This window comes from Rhinolophus hipposideros, assembly GCF_964194185.1.
Source record: "Rhinolophus hipposideros genome assembly, chromosome: 3".
NCBI lineage: Eukaryota > Metazoa > Chordata > Mammalia > Chiroptera > Rhinolophidae > Rhinolophus > Rhinolophus hipposideros.
This window is the reverse complement of record NC_138049.1, coordinates 92,394,634-92,419,391: the sequence shown is the minus strand read 5'-3', so window position 1 is coordinate 92,419,391 and position 24,758 is coordinate 92,394,634. Positions and strand designations below refer to the sequence as shown.

Genomic DNA, 24,758 nt, shown 5'->3' with positions numbered 1-24,758 from the left:
AGACATGGGAAAGATATAAAAAGACAGTTCACAGATAAAGAGCTTTAGGACCCTTAGATGTATGAAAAATAGGCTTAGCCATACTCATAATAAGGGAAATGCAAATTAAAACTACAATAAGATACCATTTGCCAAGTATCAGCTTTTGGTAGTACAAATATTTGACAACACATGCTTTTGGTCAGGCTATGAAGAAATGTGTATTCTCATATATTGCTGGTTGGAGTAAAAAGTAGTGTGACCCCTACGAATTTGGCAATATTTAACAAAAATACACATGCCTTTACCCCTTTCCTCTAGTACCATTTATAAGAATTTAGTATGATAAAACACCTCCTCAAATATTAGACAACATATTAGTAAAGTTATTCATTGATGCTCTATTTGTATTGCAAAAGACTGGACTCAACCCAAAAGTTAATCAGCTAAGGACTGGTTGAGTGAAGTATGGTACAGCTTCACCATGGAGTACGGTGCAGGGATGAAAAGAAACAATAAGTAAAAAACAAGGCACCAGTTTCTGGTCAAGATGGCGGAGTAGGTAAATGCTGTGCTTACCTCCTCTCAGGAGTAACTAGCCACAGCAGTTATATTAGTGGCCAATGGCTCACTGGTTACAGCTGACAGCCATACAATCACAGTTGATGGCCATTTACTACTGGAGTGAGCACCTTTCCACGTGAGGCCAAAAGCCTGGAAACTGCACTCCTTGCTCTGTCCCCACAGTTGGCTTAACCTAGTTGTTGTTTGCCAAGCGTGTGGGAGCAAGCGAGAGAGGGATGAGGGAGTAAAGGGTGTATGTTAAGGATTGACTATGGAATTTCAGCCTGGTAAAGAGGGCAGTGAAACTATCAATAAGGTGACAAACAGTAAATAGATGTTAGTAGGTGTCAGTAGGGTGGAAGGATAGTTAGCACGAGGTATTAGAGGACAGAGATTGGGACGTACACACCTGAGATTATGGAGGCACTACAGCTCTGTAAACGATGGTAATAGTGAGGTCTTAGGCCCCGACCGTGGCAGTAGCTCAGGTGAGGCAAGCCTCAATTACAAGCATATTGAAATTATTAAGGATTAGGACCAAAGTAGTATCAGAGTGAGTGATTAACGAAGGGTCTTCTTGGAAAATGAGGAGGAATAACTTGCGGTCAATAGATGACAGTTACAATGAGTTCAAAATAAAAGGGAGGAGAATAGCCTGAAAGCAACATGAAGCTTAGGGGTGGGCAAGGAGGACACTTACTCCCTTCTAGGTCTAGAGGAAAATGGTCACTACTAGAGTTGACTGCAGGACACAGCGTCTCCCTGAGGACCAGGTTTCTGTTGGAACAAAAAGGTGAGGAAACATTTAGAGAAGAGGATGACAACAAAGGGGATTTGTCTTCTCTGAGTTGCTGTGAATCTAGACAGTGCAGCGGAAACATCTCAGGATCCAGGGAGAGGTAGAAAGCAGGGACAGAACTGGGGATACTCAGAGCCTTATGGAACTACAATGTAAAAGATGAGGGGTGACCTTGGGATTTGGGATTTTGAGGTTTTTCTTATAAACAGGGATAAAGCGAATAGTGTGGATTCAAGGGAAGGAATGGTGGTAAGGCTTTGACTAGATTATTGGGCAGGGTGAGTTTCTGGAGCCCCCTCTTTATTCCTAGTGGTGGGGTAGGAAGTAGAAAAGGCCAGGGAAGACACATTCTTCGACAAAGTATGTCAGCTCTTTTTCTCCACTGGGGGGTTGGGCACTACTCCAAGGGTATTTTACTCTCTGACCCTCTTACAGATGTCTCGGAAGATTTCTGGAGATGCAGATGTCATGCCAATTGCTCCTCTTTTATGGGTCATAAGATAAGGGTAAACGGTGTCATCATGTTTCCACGACAACAAAGTATGAAGTTCAAATAGCAACAGGCCAGGAAACAGAGTTCAGTTCCCTTAAAGAGAGGGCCAACCTAACTGATGGTATCTGTTTAATTGACTAAAGTTTACCTTTCTGTCACAAGAGGCATTCAGTGCGCTGAGAACAATAGAATCCTGAGTTCTTCCTCATCAGTTGATAGTGTCTGCTACGTGCCTAGCACTGTGCAGGGTGCTGCACAAAGGAGTAAACACAGTCTGTCCTTGAAGGAGACTCAATTCGGAAACAATGGAAAGCGTAGATAAAGCCAGGGCTGTTCTGAGGGACACAGGCTACAGTGGAGAATGTTGAAATTTATCATCATTATTTGTCTAGAGTATAACTTTCGTTAAGTATCAGCAAATCAAAAACCAAAACCGAGGGGTGGCTGATTAGCTCAGTTGGTTAGAGTGGGGTGCTCTTAACAACAAGATTGCTGGTTGGATCCCCACCTGGGCCAGTGAGAGCTGTGCCCTCCACAACAAGATTGAAACAACTACTTGACTTGGTGCTGATGGGTCCTGGAAAAACACACTTAAAATAAATAAAAGGTTAAAAAACAAATAAACAAACAAGAAAAAAACCCCAAACCGAAATAAAAAAGACAGAGATTGATTTCTGTTTCTTTGTATTGTTTTCCTGCAGGCATTTTGGAGTTTTCAACTGATTATTATTATGCAGATTACATATACATTGCAGCCAGAAATGGCAATATGCCATAATGGAAGTATTTTTCCTGCATTATTAAGATCAATGTATTGAGAGCTGAGTATCTGTATTTTATATGTCCATTTTGATAGATAATCACAAATAGCTAAGAAATTATAAATCAGGGGTTTAAATTAATTGATTTCAGAGTTTGTATGGCCTATTGTATCTCTCCTGTGATCTTTTTTTCCTCCCATCTTGGTCTTGCTCTGATACCATCTCTCGTGATAGCAATTATATTGCTGAATCACAGTCAAACACAGGGACTCATATGAGTGGGCCATCTAGAAATGTTTGTCCTATTTTAAGAACAAATTAAAAGTTGCTTCAATTGGTGATGTCTAACTCTTTAACTTAGAAGAGAGAAAATATTAATAGGAATCAACTGCTTATTTAACAGGTCGAGTGGTCTGTGGTGTCCATGGGAACGCTTCAGGACAAGCCGATTAACATTGAGATGTGTGGAAACAGGATCAATAGTTTTCAGTAACTGAGGAAGATTACCAGAAGTCAAGGGAACCTTTAACAAGGGCTGTGCAGCTCTGAGCCCTGGCCTGTCGAGCACTTGGCAGGCAATTGAGAAAGTCTAATTGTGCTTGATGATGAGTCATTTTACACTATGGGTACACCTCCGTTCTCCATGTTCCATTTTAGGAACAGTATAACTTGCCCCGCCAGAAATTGCCTAATTTAAACCCTGATTCTTACCTCTGTGAATCAAAATGACTCAGAAAGGGCAAATACAATATTCACGAGAAGTCACTGATTATTTCATTTTTCACATAGCTTCTCTTCTCAGAACTGACTCCGTGTGTATAGAAGAAACACAAGTACTCGAGAACTGAATTTGGGTGGCAAGGGGAAGAAGAAAGTCCCACAGGACAAGAAGTCACATCCTACATTTTTCTCTTACATGAGAATACAGGGTAGATTACTTTAAAATTTATCATCAGAGTTTTAATTATACACAAAAATAGAGTATTAATATTTTAAAAGAAATAAGAATTGCTGCCCTTTTAATATAATTAAAACATTGATAATGGGGGGGCCAGTTAGCTCAGTTTGTTAGAGAGCGGTGCTCTTAACAACAAGGTTGCCGGTTCGATACCCGCATGGGCCACTTTGAGCTGCGCTCTCCACAACTAGATTGAAACAACTACTTGACTTGGAGCTGTTGGATCCTGGAAAAACACACTTAAAGAAAAAAAGTGAAAGAAAATCATTGATAAGAAACAGAAATAGAGGTTATATATGTGTGTACAGGCATACCTCTGAAATAACTGCAGGTTTGGTTTGAGACCTCTACAATAAAGCAAATATCACAGTAAAGTTAGTCACATGGATTTTTTTGGTTTCCCAGTACGTATAAAAGTTATATTTACACTATGCTGTAGTCTATTAAATGTGCAATACCATTATATCTAAAAAAACAGTGTACATACCTTAATTAAGAAATACTTTATTGCTAAAAACAAGTACTGACCGTCAATTAAGCCTTCAGCAATTCATAATCTCTTTGGTGGTGATAGACTTGCTCAATGCAGGGTTGACAGACACCTTTAGTTTGTAGAAACTGAAGCACAACAAAGCAAAGTACAATACAATAAGGTGTGCCTACACACACACACACATGCACACACACACACACACAGATACACACACACACTCTTTTCTCCTCTACGTTCAGCTCTGACCTGCTGCCCATCTTCTGTCCTCTGGGCCTGAGCCATTCCCCAGTGCCCAATGCTGAGACTCATTTTACTCCTTTTTGATGTATTTAATAAGCACAGCCTCGATTCTGCAAAGAAGATTTCAGAACTCACAAAAGCACGACGTATTGGTCTATGAAGTGAGGAACAAGCAGCACTGAGTTGTTAGACAATCCACAAGACATCCTTTGTGCCGGTATCCAACAGTGATGTTGACAACAACAGCCTGGGATCACCTAGAATGCAATAGCTAACATTTCCTATTTTTGTAGAACACTTTCCAGTTTTGAACCTCCTTTAATATATATTATCTCATTTGGCCCTTACAAACACCGTGTGTGATAACTAGAGTATACATTTTTATTTCCACTTTGTAAGGAATCGGAAATAATGAAAGCTCAAGTGATGTGCCCAGTATCAGATGATTCTTCAAATCATGTACGTTGACTCCTAATCTAATGATAGGTATAAATATATAATACACAATCCAAAATTTTTGACCATAAAAGTATTAAAATCTCTGAAATAGTGAGAATGAAAAGTGAAGTCCTTTAATTATCCATAAAAGTTACATATCTGAAACACACATATCCCCTGGCTAATTGTATTTTAAAAATAGGTTGTAATTTCTAATGTATAGATTATTATTCCTTGATTCCTTTTACGTAATTTTATTTATAAAGTTAGGTCGTTTACTTGAGGCTTTTCTTTTTTCTTAATGTAGGCATTTACAGCCACAAATTTTCCTCTAAGGACTGCTTTTGCTGCATCTAGATTGCTGTTTATTATTGTTTGCTATAGTTCTCTGGGACACATGATGGCAGCACAGTTGGCTGTTGGAGTTCGGTGATTTAGGAGTCTGTTCTTTAGGCAGCAGTTGTAAAAAGTTGGGGTGCCAGCTGTGTGGACAAGCTCCTTCCCAGGAGATCCCAGCAACTTGGTTTTACTGTTGGAGTGAGCAGGGGGGAGAAGGTGTGGAAGTGCCCCCTGGCTCCCCTGGGCTCTGGGGAGGATCACAGCCAGCCCCTAGATGTGTTCTACTGTGTTTCCCCGAAACTAAAACCTAGCCAGACCATCAGCTAGCTCTCATGCGTCTTTTGGAGCAAAAATTAATATAAGACCCGGTCTTATATACCTGGTGTTATATTAATTTTTGCTCCAAAAGATGCATTAGAGTTGAGGGTCTGGCTAAGTCTTAGTTTTGGGGAAACACGGTAATTAAAAGTTGAACTCTCAGGCAGCAGCTTGTAAAGTGTGTAATCAAACCCTTTTCAGGGAAAGACTGGGAGATTGGAGCTTTCGCCTTCTCTGTCTGTGCTCAGCTCCAGAGGCATAGCCTCTGCAAGTGTTTGCACGTGTATGTCTTCAGAACTGCTTATTTGTTTACTGTGGTCCTGTGGGACTCGTGAATGCAACCCTGTTGGACTTTGCAGTCAGGCAATCCAGAGGCCCATTCTTAAGGTAGCAGCTGAAGAAGCTGGGGTGTCAGGCTTGTGTACAACTTCATTCCAGAAAGATATTGGTGACCTGATTTTATTGTTGGCGTGAACCTCTTTGATGCCTTTTAGATTAGCTGTTTTCTGGTATATGTCAGGGGGTCCCTTTCTCATTAGTAACTTGTTTCCATATTAACCGTGGTATGGGTTAATGACATAGCGTCACATTTCTTTATACTAGCTGTAAAGGTAGTACATATTCATTATCAAAAAATTGGGCAATATATTTGTTTGAAAAATAAAAATTACTCATCTAGAAGATAACCATTCTCTACATTTTACTGTATTTTCTATTGCCATTTTATTCCTATCCAGACATGTTTAAAAAAATGTAGTGAGGATGTACTGCACATACCCATTGTGCATTATTAATTTTCTTATCCCATAGTTATTTTCCTCTGTCATTAACATTTCTTTGAATATATTTTAAATTGCTGTATAATGTTTCATACATACATAATTATGTAGGCACACCCCTATCATCAGAAATTTATCCTATTTCCATTTTTTTTGTAATTGTAAACACAATTTGTATTTGATTTGTAAAGATAAATGAGCCAAAATATATATTGGGTCTGGCAGCCACTTATGGTGTCACTGAAACCCTGCTGCAAAGAAGCAGCATGCCTGGACACCTTCCCCCAATCATTCCTATACCATGCGAATATTACTGACATAACATAGGTTACTTTTATAACAGTAGTGATATTTAGAATTAGCAACTAACTCTTTAAAGTGAAAAACTTATTATGCATTTTGGTATGAATGTCACTTCTTTTCACTTTTAATAAGATCAAGTGATATATAACATTGCGTAAGTTTAGGAGTACAACGTGAAAGATATGTATGCATTTAAATTTCTAGGAGAAATACATTTTAGTTGGAGGAAAGCAGATTTTAGTGTGCTTTATGTGTCAGGAGTATGAATGGTTTTATTAGGTACTTCTGGAAAGGTGTAAGTCCGTGTAAATCCGCAAACTAGGGCACATCCTTTTGGAAAACTTTACAGAGGTCTTATAAGGACAATCAGCCCACTCCTTTTCTTTCAAAGTATTAAAGACAAAAATTAATAGTTGGCTATGACTTTAGCAAGTGTGTTTCAGAGAAAATACACGCATAATTGTCATTAGTGTTTTGGACCAGATGAAATGACTAGGCTTTATATCTAATTTTGGGGGTCTGTGATTTGGTATAATTATGTCTCTTTGCATTAAGTTGTTCTTGCTAATAATAATTCATACTGCACATGTTACTCTTGCTATTGCAAATGATATAAGGATTTATATGACACGTTGGGGAAAAAAATCCAGCTAGTGTTCAGTATTTATGTTTGGAGCACCAAAAAGCAACTTCTGTTCTCCTCCCAAATATGACAGTTTTTAGCCAGGTTACTATCAAGATAACAAACAAAGATTTAAGATAAGGATGGTGCCTTTCAGTGAAAGAGCACGGGTTGGAACATCTTGTCATTTTACTTGATGCAGTTATCAATACTTTTATCTGCTTGGCTTTTGTCAGGTAGCCGTCCACATTGACTTGTTCACATTCATAGCCAGTTTTATGGAAATCACAAAAAGTTCATCTTGTGATGCACTGGTAAGCATACATTTATTCTCCTCTTTGCTAACTTTTCTACATTAGATTTCCATTTCTATCAGTCTCCCTGTGATGGCTGCCTATTCAGTGAGCTACAGCCTGACCCTCATCTCCTCACCTAATGTCTGGACCCCAAGAGCAGTGAAGAGGGACAAAGGGATGCAGAGGGCCAGTAGGTCATCGTTCTGGCGCCCTCCCAGGACAGGAGGCCCGTGGTCAGAAGAGCACTCTCCATGGCTTTCAATTAGGTCTCCTGTGTTTGTGACTATAAAGTGAATGAATGAATCCAAGAGGAGGCAGCAGCCATTATGTTGTAAATCACCATATTCTTTCACTAATAAGTTACAAGTTAAGATAAGAAGAGAAAAAAAATGAAGAATGGTTTAGAAAGAAGCAGAGCTAATAGGTTATGTTACAGGATCTTGACAATAAATCAAGTAGGCAAATTTAATATTTATTTAACCTCTTTACTGGGAAGTTTTTCTTCACGAATGACTGCTATTCCACAAAGAATTTGAGGTCGCTCAAAGGAAGAAGACAATAAAATAAAAATGTAAATGAAAAATGAGGCTAGAAAAAATATTGACAACATAGCAAGGCCAGATGAAAGGAAATTTAGAAAATAGTTTCTGTGCTGTTCATCATCCTGAAGTTACAGGGAGAGAAGAAAAGTGTTCTTTGGTTCTTGCTACAAAGACTCTTCCAGTGTATTAATGGGAGCCTGGTGCTCTGGGGAAGTTTACTGTAATTCAAATTCCTCTCCCTAGTAAGCCAATGTAATCTTTTCTCTTTAAATAAATACAGCTTTTTGATGGCTCCTTGCTTATTATCTTTTTTGCTTATAATATTGAACTTTCTGATTACTGCAAATGATTTTTTTTTAGCATCCAATTAAAAGTTTAGACTACTAGGGACTTTGTAGAGCACAGTTCTAAATCAGCCAACTGGTGGACAATATTCACACTTTCTTGGTCTTTGCAAAACAAGTACTGAACGTGCAAATATAAAGAAAAGTGTCAGTTTCTATAATGGCTTGTTTTCTATCCTATTTCTGCATGTGTTGAACCCAGATGAACCTGAATGGTTCATTTGCTTCTGACAGTAGCTTCTATTTTATTTTCTAAAATAGAAAAAAGAAATAAAAAAGAAAAAGAAAAAAAGAAAATCCTTTACGACTATCCACCGATTGGCCCAGAAATTAAAGAAAATATATTTTATCGACTTATGAGTCCTAATAATTACTTTGTTAACGATATCCTATTAAGCAAATCCCATTATTATATTCCAGTGGTAGAAAGTTCTATTTTTTGTCAGTAAATACTGAATTATCATTTCAGATTTCCCACCAGTATGCATTAGAAATTAAGTGGAGCCGTTAAAAAAAATCAAGTTGGAAAGTTTAAATTATAATGCTACAAAGCAACAATAATCAAAACAGCATGGTATTGGCAGACAAACAGACACACAGACCAATAGAACAGAATGGAGAACCCAGAATCAACCCACATATATATGGGCAAATAATTTTTGACAAAGCAGCCAAAAGCATACAATGGAGAAAAGAAAGTCTTTTCAATACATGGTGCTGGGAAAATTGGAAAGCCATGTGCAAAAAAAAAAAAAAAGAAACTAGGCTGCTATCTGTTACCATGTATGAAAATTAAATCAAAATGGATCAAAGACATAAATGTAAGACCTGCAACAATATACTGCATAGAAGAAAGCATAGGAATTAAACTTATGAACCTTGGGTTCAGAGAGGATTTTGTAAATTTGACCTAAAGCCAGGGAAGTAAAAGCAAAAATAAGTGAATGGGATTATATCAAACTAAAAAGCTTCTGCCCAGCAAAAGAAACCATCAACAAAACAAAGGGGCAACCAACCGAATGGGAGAAGATATTTGCAAACAACATCTCCAATAAGGAGCTAATATCAAAATGTATAAAAAAAAACCTCACACAATTCAACAACAACAAAAAATTCAATTAAAAAACAGGCAGAGAACCTGAACAGACACTTCTTCCAAGAAAACAAACAAGCTGCCAACAGATGTATAAACTTCACTAGCTATTAGGGAAATGCAAATCAAAACCACAATGAGATACCACCTAATACCTATTAGAATGGCCATTATCAACAAAACAAGTACTGTATTTTGCTGTGTATAATGTGCACTCTTTTGTCCAGATTTGTGAGGGAAAAATAAGGATGTGCATTATACATGGGTAGTACTAATTCTTTATCTATATAAATGTTTTTAATTCTTTTATTTATGCTTATGAATTAATAATGTATCTCTAGAAATCAACGATATCTGTATGCAGAATAATACCCTGGAATATGATTATCGGTTTTGTTGAACTTACGATGAACTTGCAATGATGAAGAGTTCTTGGCCTTCTATGATATGTAAACATCGTAAATTCGTTACTGGTACATAAAATTTCTTGTACCTTGTATCTGCTCTTGTGTTTTGCAATTATTTGTTACATAAAATTTCTTATACCATAATATGTTAAAAATAAATGCAAAAATTTCTTTATAATACAAAAACCATGTACCTGAATGTAAACAAATGCAAATTTGAATTAAAAAATTAAAACAAAAGATTTTTGCCCTAAAAGTTTGCGCCAAAAACATGGGTGCGCATTATACATGGGAGCACATTATACATGGCAAAATACGGTAATAACAAGTGTTGTTGAGGCTGTAGAGAAAAAGGAACCCTGAGACACTGCTGGTAGGAATGTAAATTGGTACAGTCACTATGGAAAACAGTATGGAGGTTCCTCAAAAAATTAAGAATAGAGTTATCATAGGACCCAGCCATCTCTCTTCTGGGTACCTATCCCAAAAATCTGAAAACACTTATCTGTAAAGGTATATGTACTCCTATGTTCATTGCAGAATTATTTATTGTGGCCAAGGCATGGAAACAACCGAGATGTGCTTTGATAGATGATTGGATAAAGAAAGTGTGGTACATATATACAATGGAGTATTAATCATCTATAAGACAAGATGAAATACTGCCATTTGCGACAACATGGATGGATCTTGAAACTGCATTAAAATGATCTGCTCTTCTAGAGAGGAAGATAATCATCTAAAGATTCTACAGTATTTCATACACAATGGTTGATACTTAATCAAAAATTACCAGGCATACATATCAAAAGAAAAGAAAAGACATGGAACAAATGATAAAAATACAGGAACACAGATATTGGAATTAATAAACAGTCATTAAAAAACATTCACATGTTCAAAATTTAAAAACAAGACAAAAAAAAATTACCAGAGAACTAGAATCAATAAGAAGTATAAAATGGAAATCCTAGAACTGAAAAACCCAGCTGAAATTAGAAATGCAATTGATGATAAGTGAAAAAGTAAATTGGACACTAATATCGCTTGAAATATATAAAGCTGAAAGAAGTAAAAAGAGAAATAAACAGTTTCCCAACAACAGTGAGAGATCTTAACATACTCTATTTTTGATAGAACAAATACAGAAAATTAAATAAGAATATAGATCTGTGCTGTGCAATTTAATAGCCACGAGTGATACATGGCTATTAAATACTTCAAATGTGGCGAGGGCAACCGAATCCTTGAATTTTTAACTTTATGTATCATTTTAGTTAATTCAATTCAACTTTAAAACTGAAGAAATATGAAATAGTTTTTGGTAAACACAATTTTATTGTTTTGGTAGTGTTGCATTTCACTTTTGCTATTGCATTGAGCAGATATTATTGTTGTATGTGGTAAATGTGTCAAGTGCTTGCACCAGTTCTACTATTTTTTTTTTAAAGAAAAAGCTTATATTTTATTTTGTTTATTTTTATTTTTTATTGGGGAATATTGAGGAACAGTGTGTTTTTCCAGGACCCATCAGCTCCAAGTCAAGTCATTGTTTTCAATCTAGTTGTGGGGGGCGCAGCTCACTGGCCCATGTGGGAATCAAACCAGCGACCTGAGTGTTATGAGCACTACACTCTAACCAACTGAGCCAACTGGCTGCCCCCAGTTCTACTATTAAACATAAAGATCACCAATCTAGCTGGTGTCAAAAGATTGCTTAAGTTGGAAGAATTTTTTTCTGCCTATCAATGTAACATTTTAATGTGTTTATTTGAATATTTTATGCAGACAGCAAGGATTAAAGAGTTTGTAAATTACATTATACTTAAATCAATGTTTAATTATAATGTAATTAGTTTTTAACTTAAAAAATTAATAAGGAAAACATTTAAAATGTAGAATTAAGATGTCCTACAGGTGCAGAAATGAGCAGAGATGCAGAAACTTGTATTATAATGGAACATTTGGGAAAAAAGAACAAGAATAGAAAAATAACACTTATAATTTTACTGCCTGGAACAAACAGTTTGCTATATTTTTTCTTGCAAATATTTATTTTAATACTGGTGACTTATTAACTTTCATGAAGCTCTAAAAGTTTAATTTACATGTGTAATATTTTACTATAAGCATTTCTTCATGCTATTATATCATTTTTATACATACTGATTAACATCCTCCAGTATCCCATGACATGGATGTACCAGAGCTTAGTTAATTATTCTCCTCTTGTTGAATTTGAGGATTGTCCTCTTTTTGGGGAGGGTAGTGAGCTTCCAAAACAATGACTTAGAAGATCTTTACAATTTAGTATAATAACTAGAAACAAAGAAAATTCAATAGAGATACATGTGTAGTCTTTTTAATTAATTAATTTCTATTTTATTTTATTTTTTTAAAGTACCAGTAAGATACCAGGAGAGCTGACATGAAAAGGACCTAGGTACTTAATTTAATTGGACTCTTCGTGAGATGATAATTGTGACTTGTGATATTGTGATTTATAATAAGAAATATGTATTGGTTTTCCTTATCTTCCTGGTACAGAGCTCCAAAAACCCTTGGGATTTCCTAAGAGATGAGAGCAATAAAAGTGTCTATTGTTATGTGAATGAAGAGACTTTTTGAAAGCCGGAAGTAACCTAAAGATGTGAGCTGGTTGCCAGTGGAGCTAATTATTAATACTTGATTAGAGGCTGGAACTTTTAGTCCCATTCTCCAACCTCCAGGGAGGAGATAGGGGCTGGAGGTTAAATCTGTCACCAATGGCTGACGATTCAATCAATCATGCCTATGTAATGAAGCCTCCATTCATATATCTCCTGTCTCCACAAGGGTACAACCTCCCTATTATCAACATCCCTCACCTGGGGGGTACATTTGTTATGATTGATGAACCTACCTTGACACATTATTATCATCTAAAGTCTGTGGTTTACATTAGGGTTCACTCTTGGTGTTGTACATTCTATGCGTTTTGACAAATATATAATGACATGTATACACCATTTTAATATTGTACAGAATAGTTTCATTGCCCTAAAAATTCTCAGTGCTCTGCCTATTCACCCCTCCTTCCCCCTAACCCCTGGTGACCACTAATATTTTTACTGTCTCCATAGTTTTGCCTTTTCCAGAATGCCATATAGTTGGAATCATACAGTATGTATATATTGTTTTGGATTGGCTTATTTCACTTTGTAATATGCACTTGAATTTTCTCCATGTCTTTTCATGGTTTGATAGCTCATTAATTTTTAGCACTGTATAATATTCTACTGTCCGAATGCATCACAGTTTACTTATCTATTCATCTACTGAGGGATATTTTGGCTGCTTCCAAGTTTTGGCAATTATGAGTAAAGCTGCTATAAATATCTGTGTGAATTTTTTTTTTTTGCGTGGGCATAACTGTTAACTCATTTGGGCAAATACTAAGAAGCATGATTGCTGGATTATATGGTAAGAATGTGCCAAACTGTCTTCCAAAGTGTCTGTTGCAATCACTTCTTGCTTCTTTCTCTGGCACCTCTAGCTTTCCTCTACTTTTTAAAAATTTTTATTGTGATAAAAAAAACACATAACATGAGTACCCTCTTAACAAAATTTTAAGTGTACAGTGCAGTATCCTTAGCTATATGCACATTGTTGTACAGCAAATCTCTAGAACTTTGTCCTCTTGACTGACCATCTATACCCAGTGAACAGGAACTCCTCATTTTCCTCTCCTCCCAGCCTTTGGCAACCACGGTTACACTATCTGTTTTTATGCGTTTGAATTACTTACCATCCTCATATAAGTGACCACACAGTATTTTGTCTTTAACTACCATATGATCCAGCAATCGCTCTTCTGAGTACTTATCCAAAAGAATTGAAAACAGGATCTCAAAGAGATGTTTGCACTCCAGTATTCATTGTAGCATTTTTCTCAATAGCCAAGAGCTGGAAACAATCTGAATGTTCATCAACGAATGAATGGATACAGAGAATGTGGTACATATATACAATGGGATATTATTCAACCGTAAAAACAGAAGAAAATTCTGTCATATGCTACAACAAGGGTGAACTTTGAGGACATTATGCTACATCTGTTCTTTTTATCTCTTTTTTTTCCAACACCCTGCAGTCAGGGAAGCGAGATAAGTAGGCTTGTTAGAATTGTGTGTAAAATAAGAGTAAATAGATGCATGGATCTGATCAAATAGATTCTGTGATGCATACACCCACATCTATGTGTATGTACTTTGACACTTTTCTTGATTATTCTTATCTTTTATTTTTATTATTTGTAGTACACATTGTTACATCATTACAGTCAGTATAAAGAATATAACTAGGAAACAAGAATAAGCAAAAAAATGTTTGCATGAACTGCACAGTGTTGAAAATATGTAGTGAACAGCAGTAACAATTTACATAAAATTTGTAAATGCAATCTATTGTTCAGATATTATTATGTAGAGGTCCCTGCAAAAGTTTAGTTTGCTGTTAAAATAAGTTTTGAGGGTTGATAGATTTTAAAAATTCTGTCATGTGTTATTATAGTATTTTTTTTCATTGCATGAAAGTGTCACCTGAGGGGCTCTCAAATTATGTCTGAATGAACATTTCAGTTGGTACTAAAATAACTATGTCTTAAAATACCATTTACTTCACTCACTCACTTTTTTTCCCTCTTTGAAAATCTCTGTGAAGGGAAGTGTTTCTGCACTTTGCTCCCTGTAAATCTCCAGAGAGCCTACTCAATGAGAACTTAAATAAATTCCCTTCAAAATACACACTGACCCAGCTTTTTTGCAAGTTTTTGTATCTGACATGCTTTATGTTTCATTTAATCACAACATTCAGGCTTTACACACTTTCCGGGGAACTAGACTAGAATACATAAATGCGCCCAGTAATACCGCAGCTGGTTTTGACTCTCCATCTTCCTTACTGCGTCATTTGGGAAGGAAGCATTGGGTCTCTGAATGATAAACCAGGGTGCTTGACAGAGTTGTATGGGCTTCAAGCAAGGAATAACCGCTTTTAATAACCTAACCTATGAGCATGCTTAATTGTTGATCAAGGATCAAAAATTTTTTGAACTTAGCTTTTAGAACTGTTACCTTATTCATACTTACAAGATAGACAGGACTATTAGGCAAATACAGCCTCTCTCCTACACACACACACACACACACACACACACACACACACGTAGATTTGGCATATAGTAGCCACTCAATAAACAGGAATTGTTATCATCGTCATTATCATTTTTAAACTATCATCTTAGTCATTGGGTGAAAATAATTTCTTTTCGATAGTAGTGATACATTTCTCTATGAGGTACTATTTAATCTTTGTTCCTCCTGATGAGAAATTTGTCTTGTTCTCATTATTTTAGAGCCTGTAGATCCTTACTGATATTTTATAATGTGTGCAGCTAATTTCATGTGTAGCTGGTTTCATATTCTATCGTGTTTGGCACATTTACCTGGAGGACATAGGCTGTCGTGTTGGGTCGTCATGGACAGCATCTTACCTTACGGCTGGGGCACGTTGTGACGTGGAAGGCAAGGGGCTAATGCTCTTCCTATTTCTTGCTTTCCTGATGTTTTGTCATTGCTCACACACACTTACTCCTGAGGAATTCTTTGCTTTAGGAGAGCTCTGTTTCATGATCTCTTCACATCACTATGGAAAATAAGTCAAGGACAACTATCGTTTCATATTAGAGAAGTCAGTAGTTTCATAATCATGGATGTGTGTTGATCAGAGTTACCAGAGGGGTTTTAAATAACATAACAAGACCAGAATTAGAATCCCCAGTGGGGGCCAAACACATGCACTTTAACAAACTTGATAAATGATCCCAAGGTCCAGTCAAAATTTTAAATCACTGATCTAAAGCAGCAGAATTAAAACTATACGTACTCCCACTGTTCAATCAGACACTGAAGCAAATTCCATTGGATATACAGTTCCATGGACTGATCTTTCTTTTGGGAAATATTTTAATGGCCATTGATGGGTCTATTGAGTGTTGTTTTGTTTTTATTTTGTTGATTTTCATTTTTATCATTATTATTTACTTTCTTCTGTTTACATTTGCTCTTTTATATTTTAGTTTCTTAAGATGGAATCTTGTATCATTGATTTGAAAACCTTCTTAAATTATGTGTTTATGTCCTTTTGATGAATTCATCCCTTTATCATTGTAAAATGACCTACATTATTCCTTATAATTTTCTTTGCTCTGCAATTTAGTTTTTCTGATATTAATATAACCACAACAGTTTCCTTTTGATTAGTGTTAGCATGGTATATCTCTTTTTCATCACTTATTTTTTAACCTATTTATGTCACCATATTTAACGTGCATTTCTTACAATCGGTTCCATGGTAGAAGTGACCTGACTTGCCCGAGGGGCTAAATTTTGTCCATACGGTTTTGTCCAAAAGAGTCCTTGTGACTAAAGCAGCTGGTCAAATTGCATATTCACTGCTGTAAAGTACTGGAAATGGATGTGTCTTTGGTAAAGACCAGCTTGTAATTCTTGTGCTGTTGGATATCACTTCCATGATGGGTGTCCCGGGTGGTGTCCTAATGGAACTACAAGACTATATCCTTTTCCTCCTGAAAGATGTCATCACAACAAATAAAGAAAAGATTGCCTTCAAGGACCTGCAGGTGGCGATTCTTGTGGGCTCCATGCCAAGAAGGGATGGCATAGAGAAGAAAGATTTGCTCAGAGCAGATGTGAAAATCTTCAAATGTGAAATATGCCAAGAAATCAGTTAAAGTTATCATGGAGGGAAACGCAGCCCATACCGGTGGCCTGGCTGCCTCCAAATTGGCACTGTCTGTTCCCAAGCAGAACTTCCGTTGCTTGACATATTTGGATCACAACCGAGCTAAAGCTCAGATTGCTCTTAAACTTGCTGTGTCTTCTGATGATGTGAAGAATGCCACTATCTGGGGAAACTCTTCCTCATCTCAGTATCCAGGTAGCAACCATGGCAGGGGGAAACTGCAAGGAAAGGAAATTGGTATTTCCGAAGCCCTGAAAGATGACACGTGGCGCGAGAGAGCATCAGCAGCATGGCACTGCTGTCATCAAGGCTGGAAAACTATCCAGTGCCGTATCCGCTGCGAAAGCCATCTGTGACCACGTCAGACACCTCTGGTTTGGAATCCAAGAGCGAGAGAGATCTTGTATCCACACACATCCTTTGTGTGTGATGTGTCCTTTTTTTTCTGGCTGCTTTACAAGTTTTCTCTTAATCTCTGGTTATAAGCATCAGAAGACACTACCTCTGGTGCCCATTCCTATGGTATTCCCGATGACCTGCTCTACTCATTCCCTGTTCTCATCAAGAGTAAGACATGTCAGGTTGTTGAAGGTCTCCCTATGAATGATTTCTCATGGGAGAATGTGGTTCTTACTGCAAAGGAGCTAACAGAAGAAAAAGAAACTGCTTTTGAATTTCTTTCCTCTGCCTGACTAGCCACTGTCACTAAATGCCTGAAAACTGAAGAATCTAAATATCCTCTTTGACTCTAGTACCAAATAAGAACAATGCTATACTTAAATCACTTGTGAAAAACAGCACATTTTAAAGATTGTGCGCTCCTTGGTACAAATTTGTGACAGTTTATCATCATGCTGTTAGTGTTGCATTTTAAATAAAATGTGAACTTGGACAATTAAGTTCACGAACTCATCCTAGAAACACTGCTGCATACCTCACTGCTGAATATCATCTCTATGGTCCCCTTTGAAGTCCTCCCCTTGGGAAGCTATGCACTGACACCAGCGCCTAGTCCACCCTTCACAGCAATTTTGGAACTCTTTTTCTGGAATGGCCATCAGAGCTGTCGTTGTATTGCCCTTGATGTCCTGAATGTCATCAAAATGTCTTCCTTTCAATATTTCCTTTATCTTTGGGTAAAGAAAGAAGTCATTAGGGGCCAGATTGGATGAGTAGGAAGGGTGTTCCAATACAGTTATTTGTTTACTGGCTAAAAACTCCCTCATGGACTGTGTTCTGTGAGCTGGTGCATTGTCGTGATGCAAGAGCCATGAATTGTTGGCAAAAAGTTCAAGTCGTTTTTGTCTAACTTTTTAATGCAGCCTTTTCAGCACTTTCAAATAGTACACTTGGTTAACTGTTTGTCCATTTGGTACAAATTCATAATGAATAATCCCTCTGATATCAGAAAAGGTTAGCATCATCGTTGCAACAAGTTGGCAAACTTAATTGTTCAACCTCGCGTACATCGTATATTCAACTGAAAAAAAAAAAGAACATTTCTTCTAGGCAGCATATAGGTAGCTCTTACTTTATTCTCCAATGAGACAATATCTGACTTATACTTTTGATGTTTAGACCATTTACATTTAATGGGGTTATTGATATGGTTAAGTTTATGTCTCTCATCCTGCTATTTGTTTTCTACCTGTCCCATCTGCAATGGTGAACTTTATGTGTCAACTTGACTGGGCCATGGAATGCCAGGTGTTTTGTGAAACATTATTCTGGGTGTGTGTCTGAGGGGGTTTGTGGAAGAGATTAACATTTGAATCTGTAGATGGAGTAAAGCCAATTACCCCTCCTAATGTGGACAGGCTGCATCCAACTAAAGGCCTAAGGAGAAGAAAAAGACCGTGTTCCAGTAAAGGAAGACAGCTGCCTGTCTTCAAGCTGGGACTCAGTCTTTTCCTGCCTTTGGACTTGGACTGAAACTTTTACCATTGGTTCTCCTGATGCTTAGGCCTTCAGGTTCACACTGGAAGTGTACCATCTACTCCTCCGCTTCTCTAGTTTGCCTTATTCCAGATCTTGCGACTTCTTAGCATCCATAATCGTGTGAGTCAACTTCTTATAATAAATCTCTCTCTCTCTCTCTCTCTCCACACACACACACACACACACACACACACACACACACACACACACACACACACACACACCCTTTTGATACTGTTTCTCTGGAAAATGACTGCTACACTAACTAATACACTAATCTTTGTTTCTCCTTTCTCTTTTACTTTCATGATACCATCTTAGTTCCTTAATTGGCTTATTAGCTACAATGCTTTGTTTGGTTATTTTAGTGCTTGCTTTTAGGAATTATTATATGCACTTGAAGTTTATCTTCAAGTGGTACTTTACATGTAGCATAAAAACTTTACACTATTATACTTCTATTTTTTCACTCCTGTTTTTTGTGGTATTTTCATTTGCTTCACTTTTACATATGCTATACATCTCATAGGACAGTTTTTTTATTTTTGCTTAAACAATTACATTTCCAAGAGATTTAAGTAATGAGATGACAATCTTACATATTTAGCCACATGATTATATTCCTATTGCTTTTCATTTCTTTGTGTAGATCCATATTTCAATCTGGCATCATTTTCCTTTTTCCTTAAAGAATTCCTTGAACGTTTCTTACAATGTGGGTGTGCTGGTGGTGAATTCTTTCAGCTTTTGTATGTTTTAAAATGTCTGTGTTTATCTTTGCTTTTAAAATACACAGTCTCTGGTGGATTCTAGATAAATATCCACACCCCCCGGCCCCATTTACTACTTTGAACACTCTGTTCCACTGCTTTTTCTCTTGCATTGTTTGTAGTAACAAATGTCCTATCATCGTATCTTTGTTCCTTTGTGTGTCATGTATCTTTATTTTCTGGCTGCTTTAAAATTTTTCTCTTAATCTCCGGTTTTAAGCAAATCAATTATGATGTGCCTTGATATAGTTTGTCTTCATGTGTCTTACACTTGGAATTTGTTCAACTTTTTGGATTGTGCATTTAAAGTTTTAGTCAAATTTGGAAAAAGTTCAGTTATTATTTCTTTGACTATTTTTCTGCTAAACCAACTCCATTACACACATATTAGGCCATTTGAAGTTATCCTATAGCCCAGATTCGCTTCTAATTTTTAAAATTTCTGTTTTCTCTGTGTGTTGTCTTTTTTGAGCTTCTATTGCTGTTTTCTTCAAGTTCATGAGTTTTCTGATCTAGTTTGTCTAATCTGCTATTACTTCCATCCAGAGTATGTTTTTTTTTTTATCTCAGACATTATAGTTTTCATTTTTATAGGCTTGATTAGGGACACTTTTATATTTTATATTTTACATGTCGCTAGTTAACTTTTGAACATATATATGTGATACAGTCATAATCATTGTTTTTATGTCCTAGTCTGTGAATTCTAATATCTGTGTAAGCTCTGGATCAGTTTTGAATTGTTGATTTATCTCATCATTAGAGGTTGAATTTTCCTGCCTTTTTATGGCCCGACTCCATCTCTTCAACTCAGGGAATCTGGGTTCTTTCTCTCTGAGTCACCCCTGGAAACTCTCTCAAGGCAGAAAGCTGGGCAATTATGCACAGGGTGGACAGGGGACACACTGTACAGGTATCTTTGGAGCAGAGTATGAGGGAAGTGAGAGGGAAATCCTTGAAGATATCTGAAATATGAACTTTCCAGCCAGAGAAAGGAGCAAGGCCCCAAAGAGGAAATAAGAAAAATTAAACGATTGTTAGCTATCACAAAAGTTAAATGTTGCACTCATTTATTTATCAAGTAATTTGATACGGGTTAGGGATATTCGAAATAATTTTTGTACATCCCTTAAAATGATTAAGATTAAATTCAGTTTTGTTCCCAACTAAGATGGAAGCAATCCTTTAAAAGCACGGATCCATGGAGCTGAATACTGGCTAATATTCTGGAAAAAATGCTATTAGATATATTAGTCATTGTAGCTTACGTGACAAGTTAGATGATTTCAGTTTAGTGGATGCATAGCTTTTTTTTTTCTTCCTTCCTGTATGTAAGGAACATTCATTGAGATACATTTTTACAATGATTGCTTTCCTTGTGTAAAAGGGGAAACAATTCTGCATCTCCCTTGATGCCCAAGTTTATATGTGAAATCCCAGGGAGCAGCATTAACTCACAGCCATCTGCATGAGTATTCTTGGTGGAAGGCCAAAATGACAGACAAAGGAGATTAAGGAAAAATAAATGGAGAAGGAAATCTTCATTTATCAAAATCTGGAGCCCAAGGCTTAACAAATAGCTTAGAAGTTACAGTTGTATTGAAGAATCAGAAAAATAGCACCGTGACTAATAATCGGAAGAATGTAGAGGCAAGAGCGGTGAGATAAAAACAAATTCAAATTCTTACTCTTTCTTTTTCTCATGAGGGAACGAGTGAACTCTGTCAAGTCTCGCTGCACAGGATCTCTGTAACCTCATTCGGATTCCTTTCCTCCGGGTTCTAATGCTAATATGGAACTCGGCTTCTTCCCCCTTCTCATTAATGAATTCATTTAACAAATATTTACTGAGTGCCTGCTGAGTACACTTCTGATACTCTGCTTGGTCCTGATACATCATTGGTGACCCAAGAGACATAGGTTTTGTTCTCATAAATTTTTCTGTCAGGCCAAAGGACACAAATTAAAACGGTAGTTGCCAGTTTTACAAAGGAGAAGTTTAAGGTTGTTTGGGAATATGTAACAGGAGAACAGAGTTCAGTGGACCAGGTGCAGGAAAATACTATTGTCCTGGTGGCGGCATCATTGAGATCCTTTTGGCTGAGACCCTAAGTTGTGTGAGATGCGCAGTATACAGGTTCTTGTCTTGGGTTGGATACCAGGGGACCCAGCAGAGCTTAGGTGCTGGATCTGGTTAAAGGAACCTTGTCCTAGGCTTGGTTCTTTTACCAACCTGAGTATCCTTATCGAGCACATCTTCTCACTTCCATTGGCTTTTGAGTTTGAGTTGTTTGCCCAGCTGTAAAATAGGGATTTACTGACACAGATTTGGGAAACATTTAAATCCTATTAATGGTTATTGGACAGGTACTTATCCCAATTGTAATTAAATAAAGTTTTTTTTAGTGACCTTGCATCTCTGTTAAACTGGGAACTATGAAAGCAGGAATAAACTTTGCCTGTCTTTTTCCTGTTGTATTCCCAATCCATGCTGGGTTTCCTAGCTCATGGTGGACAAACTGACACTCACTGTTTTCTTTTAAATTGCTAACATTACCCCTATTGTTTAATGGACTCTATTATATTGCATAGAAGATGCCAACATTTTTCAAACTACGGGTGTCTTCCCCCTTGGAATTCCAACATTTGAGCCTCTCGTTGGACAAGTAACTCTTACTTTCTGTGGCCTTTCGTTATCTTTTCATGTAGATTCTTAGTGCAACTAATCCTGGAACTTGGGTCTTCTGAATCCACAGTCAGAGATTTCATTTTATGACAAGCATGAATATATATATATATATATATACCTGAAATTTTAAAAATGGGATCATATGATTGGAAAAGCACAATTATTCTGCTTTATAAAGATATTTAAAACTGAAATTATATTAGAAAACTTCAGAATATTTCTTTTGTAGGGGCTGGTCTGAAATAATCTTGTTATCTATTAGGAGGCTTGCCTAAAAGGATTGTGTTTATTGATGCATTACATTTTTTTTTCTCTAAAATAAGTATAATTTTCCACTTTTCTCCATGAAAACTTATTTGAAGCAGTGTTAGTTGTGGATTAAGGGTTTGTTCATTGAATTAATCAATAAGCATTTAATAAGATTCTATGAGGAGCTAAGTAGTATAACCGTGTGCTAACTGCTCAATTTCTCTGAATCTCAGTATTCTTATCAACACCACCATGATAATAACAATAACGGATCTCAGAGAATGATTGTTGTGGAGTGGGAATGGAACAATGCATGTAAGACACTAATCAGCACAGCACCAGTTATAGGAAGCGGACCTGTTCAATGCTAGATATTATATCCTGTGGGTGCTTCATGCCAAAGAACAAAAACCTCATTTTTAACCACGACAAATCTTTAGAGCTATAAACCAGGTCAAGACGATGTGTTAATTTTTATGCTTTAAAAATTATTTGTGAGCTTCTCTTTTTCTCTTTTAGTAGTCTTTCTCAAACATGTATACTGGGTAATTGAAAAAAGCATGTTTTGATTTAAAAATAAAAAGCCAAGCAATAAAGAGGACAAACAATTAGTAAAAGCTTTAGGATTTAATTCTTGATTATTTACAGATTAATCTGAGACTTTTAAATCTGAAAAGTAAAAAGCAAGTATATGGTGTCGTAAAGTATAGTCAGTAAACAGTACTATTCTCGTTCCTGATCAATTATAAGAGCCAAGTAACTGCTGCTGGGTTTTTAATCACCAATAAATTAAGCTTCCCAAAATTGCATCTCTCCTCATAATTCAATAAGATGAGATTATTTTTTCCAACGATATGATTGGTCCTTTCTACAGAGGGGCGGAGAGAACAGGACAGTCTAGAAAATGAATACTTTTCACTTGATAATGTTTAAAATCAGCTGAAGTACAGAGTAACTAGAGTGTTGCTTTGGAAAAGACCAACAGGAAGGCTTTGCAAGATCTCAGCAAATCCAGCCTGAGAAGCCCTGGGAAAGAAACTTCTTTTTGGCAGGTCCTTCAATTGGTGAGTTTTAACAAGGGGATAAAAATAAAAAACAACAAATTCTAAGATTTACTTTCTGGAAAATAGGACTTTGAATTGCATGGTCAAAAGGAATTATGACGATAGCCAAGGCATGATTCATGGGGCAGAAACAATGGTTCTTAATTCACTTTCAGGGGGTTCTCCCTCTTTTTTGTGGTTGTAAGAACTAGAAGTAAGTTAGAGCTTGTCTGTTAGAATCTTCATTCTGAATACCACTGTGTAATTGATGACGTTGATTGGATTTATTTCTCCTGTTGAGTTTAGGCCAAAACCTATCAACTAATGCTTATCAACTTATGCTTGAAAGGCATCTCAGAAATAGAATTTTCGTTCAGGAGTAAGGCAAGGAAGGAACCCAGGAGTAGAATAATGAGTCTGTAAAATTGCAGTTTCTGATCTGCCTGAAGTACTCTGAGTTTCTTGCCAAAGTAACTGTGTTTCTAGTCTATTTGTTCCTCCCATTTTTTTTTTTTTATCCTTGTGTGGTATGGTTCATTTCTTTTTTGAGAAAGAATGAATAGGCTCAATTGCTGAAAATTCTGCATATTTTTTGTGTTGTCCATTATTATTACTGAGGACAGCTCCATAACTAGAAATCACAGCTACCATGATGTGTAGAGATGTATGAGCTCAGAGTTGGAGTACTTTGAATTTAAGAAGTAAATAGGGGATTTCTGACCACTTTTTCCAGTTATTTTGTTTTCTTAAGTTTCTTCGTACAGTAGAATTTGAGGATTGGAGGAGGAAATAAAACGTCCACAGTAAGGGTCCCGATCAAAGCTGTTTCTGACTTGTGAAAGATTTGCAGATCCTAATGATGTCAATGGGAATCCTGAGGTTCCAGTTTCATCTCTGGAGTTTACAGTTTCCCGGATGTTCTTGAGACAATCTCTAAGCCAGGTGCTACCTTGAATACCTGCAGAGGTTTGGGCTATTTGAGTGCTTCCTTAGGAAGGGCTCTGGGGTGTATGGGAGGTCCCCTGGAGGAGCAGAGAAGAATGAACCCTAGGCCAGAGCTGGGCAACATAGTCTGGTAGTTGAATTAGAGACACCTCGTGTTGAGGGCTGGCAATTAACGTTGTAATTATCATATGGAATTTGTACACTTTGCCTGGGAGAACTGAGTTGGAGAGAATGTGGGATAAATTAATTTGAAAGCTATTATTAAGAAGTTCAAAGGAGGAGTGATGGCTAAAATAGGACTTATGTGACAGTTGACACTTTTTAAACATTAATGTTAACAATTTAAGACAATATTAAAGCAGACCTGTGTTGCTCACAATTCTCCCATTACCTTAGATATATCAATTTGCTTCAAGCTGAACTGCTTGCGAATAAATTGACATAGAGGTTATTATTCTCAACAGACAACGCTGACACTTTTTTACATGGCTTAGAAGATATTGAGTTGAATTGATTGCTCTCTTGCTGGCTTGGCTCTGTAGAGAAAAATGG

General features: G+C 36.8%; 1 pseudogene across 1 annotated transcript; it reads left to right on the top strand.

Moving 5' to 3' along the window:
• Nucleotides 1-16,471: 16,471 nt before the first annotated feature.
• LOC308492126 (malate dehydrogenase, cytoplasmic-like) lies at nt 16,472-17,264 on the top strand (annotated as a pseudogene). The gene is made up of 2 exons: nt 16,472-16,975; nt 17,065-17,264. The product of its transcript is annotated as a malate dehydrogenase, cytoplasmic-like (transcript).
• The last annotated feature ends 7,494 nt before the right edge of the window (nt 17,265-24,758 follow it).